This window comes from Atractosteus spatula, chromosome 8 (assembly GCF_055471065.1).
Source record: "Atractosteus spatula isolate fAtrSpa1 chromosome 8, fAtrSpa1.hap1, whole genome shotgun sequence".
NCBI classification, from domain to species: Eukaryota; Metazoa; Chordata; class Actinopteri; order Semionotiformes; family Lepisosteidae; genus Atractosteus; species Atractosteus spatula.
The window spans coordinates 16,458,025-16,461,393 of record NC_142713.1 but is presented as its reverse complement, the minus strand read 5'-3'; the positions used below and the strand labels follow the sequence as shown (position 1 = coordinate 16,461,393).

General features: G+C 42.6%; 1 pseudogene; it reads left to right on the top strand.

The window, feature by feature from the left end:
* The first annotated feature begins 1,567 nt into the window (after positions 1-1,567).
* LOC148829214 (uncharacterized) lies at positions 1,568-3,000 on the top strand (annotated as a pseudogene).
* Positions 3,001-3,369: the final 369 nt, after the last annotated feature.

Below are 3,369 nucleotides of genomic sequence, written 5' to 3'. Positions count from 1 at the left end.
CACCTTATAATTAAGGTTTAAATAGTGTGCCTAAATGATGAGGTACTATTTCTTTTCACTTGTCTATTTTACAGTCTGGGTGATTTGTTTCACAAGATATGTTGCAATTTTCTGACAGTCACGGGTAACAGTAATCTTTTTAAAATCTTTTAGTATATTATCTATAGTTGACAGATTGACTGGCTGCCTGAATATTTGCTCAGCTGTTTTTGTTCAGTTTGCATGCATCAGGCTCTTTTGAGTCTTTGTAATTCTAACTGCCATGTCAGTTTTATGACAACTGCTGATGTTTTGTCCCTGGCAGAATGTAATCATATACATTGTCTTTCACACATTGCTAAAGCAATATTGTAGGAGAGTATCAACAGTGTTCCCAGTGAAGAAATTATTTTAGGTTTTGTGGTAAATTATGATACAGTAGGTAAGGGATTAATTTAATTTTTCAAAATCATATCTGGGCTGTGTGAAGAACAGGTGTTTCTATTTAAGATGTTCTCTTGATTGACACATCAATAAACAGTACATAGACCTGCCACAGAAATCTTAAGGAACCGTTCTTGAAGAGTTCTCATTTTAATGAGGACTGACTTTTTCTTTGAAACAGAAGTAATGGTCAAAGTTTGAGGTGAGTCAGGGTGGACTTCTTCAGTACTTGTTTCAAGACAGCCAAGTCTATCTTTGAAAGCTGGGCGTTGAGGTCAGTAAGCTCTGGACATGATGGCAGTAGAGAGGATGTGAATGAGTACCATTTCTTTGACACATATGCCATTTTCGAATTGTAAGGTTGACGTGACTGTTGAATAAATTGACATTTTTTTTAAATTGTATAATGTTAGCATGCCCAAAGGGGTTGGGCAGCCAGTTGACCATGGACCCCTACAGGTTTTGTTTTTCTCTTTACGAAGGAGTTTTTGTTTCCTCTCTTCTGTTGTCTTCTGGACTTTTCTGTTCTATATTCACAACATGTATGGTCACTTGCTTTGTTAAGTGCCTTGGGGCAACCTTGTAGTGAAAGGCGCTATATTAAAATAAATTGAATTGAACTGAACATATGAACTCACATGTGAGTGAGTGGAAATGAAGGAAACTTCACATTCTATCTTAACAGTATGTAAATGCAGTTCCACAAGTCCATTTTTCATTTAATCATGATTTTAAATGGTTCATAAAATAATTTCATAATATAATACATTTAGCTCCTGACTGGAAGGTCCTGGGTTCAATCCCAGGTAGGGGCAAGCGATGTAGCTTGCTCTAATTCCCTCCAGGTGGCTCCCATATCCACTGAGCCCGCTGACCGGGGCTTAATCCTTCCGGGTGTAATAGGCCAGCTGGAGCGTGATGCTCCACCTCCACCTCCAGTGTTGGATGGTTGAGAAAAATGGTGGCCCTTGCCGCACATTCCCCCATGTGCCTTTATGGACTGAAAAGGGGACCTTACCTACCTACCTAATACATTTAAGGCAAAAATACCAGCAGTCATATCACCCTGCATCTCTCAACTGGTTATCCATTGAAGCAGGGTTGAGCTTGGTCAGTACCTGGATGGGAGACCTCCTGGGAAGCTATGGTTGCTGCTGGAAGTGGTGTCAGTGGGACCAGCGGAGGGCGCCCATCCTGCAGTCTGTGTGAGTCCTAATGCCCCGGTATAGTAGCAGGGACACTATAGTGTAGTGGGTTCCGTCTTTTGGATGAGACGTTAAACCTGGCATCCTGGCTTTCAGTGGTTTTTGAAGATCCCTGGGCAAATCCCTTCTCAATAAGAGTAGACTGGCGTCCAGGCCAAATTTCCCCCCCTCGGCCTTTACGGTGGCCTCCAAATTGTCCCCATGTATGACAGGCTTGCACTTGCCCTGCAATGGACTGGCGCCCCGTCCAGGGTGTACCCTGTCTTGCACTCATTGCTTGCCGGGTAGGCTCTGGCTTTCCTCGACACCTTATGGTATAAAGCGGTTTAGCAAATGACATGACGTGACATACAGTGCCTTCAGAAAGTATTCAGACCCCTCTACTTTTTCCACACTTTGTTGTGTTGTAGACTTATTTAAAAATGGATTGAATTGATTCTTTTTTGCCATCGATACCCCATAATGACAAAGTGAAAACTCCTTTTTAGGAATTTTTGCAAATTTATTAAAAATGAAAAACTGAAATCTCCAATTTACATAAGTATTCAGACTCTTTACTATGACACTCCAAATTGACCTCAGATGCATCCTATTTCTTTTTATCATCTTTGAGATGTCTCTAGAACTTGATTGTAGTCTACCTGTGGCAAATTCACTTGACTGGACATGATTTAGAAAGGCACACACCTGTTTATACTGTACAGTTCACAGTGCATGGCAGAGTAAAAACCAAGCCATGAAGTCCAAGAAACTCTCCGTAGACCTCCGAGATAGGATTGTATCAATGCATAGATCTGGAAAAGGGTATAAAAAAAATTAGCAATGAATTAAAGGTTCCCAGAAGCACAGTGGCCTCCATCATTGTCAAATAGAAGTTTGGAACCACCAAGACTCTTCCTAGAGTCCTAGGAATTTGACCTTGTCCGGCCAAATTGGGTATTCAGACAAGAAGGGCATTGCTCAGGGAGGTGACCAAGAACCCAATGCCCACTCTAACAGAGCTTCAGAGTTCCTGTGTAAAGATGGGAGAACCTGCCGTAAGGACAACCATCTCTGCAGCACTCCATCAGTCAGGTCTCTATGGTAGAGTGGCTAGACTGAAGCCACGCTTGAGTAAAAGGCATATGACAGCCCATCTGGAGTTTGCCAAATGGCACTTAAAGGACTCTGAGAGCATGAGGAAAAAGATTCTCTGGTCTGATGAGACAGTCATCGAACTCTTTTGCCTGAATGCCAAATGCCATGTCTGGCAAAAACCAGGTACCGCTCATCACCTAGCTAATACCATCCGTACAGTGAAGCATGGTGGTGGCAGCATTATGCTATGGGGATGCTTCTCAGTGGCAGGGACTGGGAAACTGGTCAGAATTGAAGGAAAGACGAATGGAGCCAAATACAGAGAGGTCCTTGAAGAAAACCTGCTCTAGAATGCACACAACCTTGGACTAGGGCGAAGATTCACCTTTCAGCATGACAACAATATCAACAAGTCTATGAATGTCCTTGAGTGGCCCAGTTAAAGCTTTGACTGGAACCTCATAAAAAATCTGTGGAAAGACCTGAAGATTGCAGATCACTGACGCTCCCCATCCAATCTGACAGAGCTTGAGAGGATCTGCAAGGAATGATGGAAGAAACTGCCCAAATCCAGATCTGCAAAGCTAGTAGAAGCATACCCAAGAAGACTCGCAGCTGTAATCGCTGCTAAAGGTGGTCCTACAAAGTACTGAATAAAGGTTCT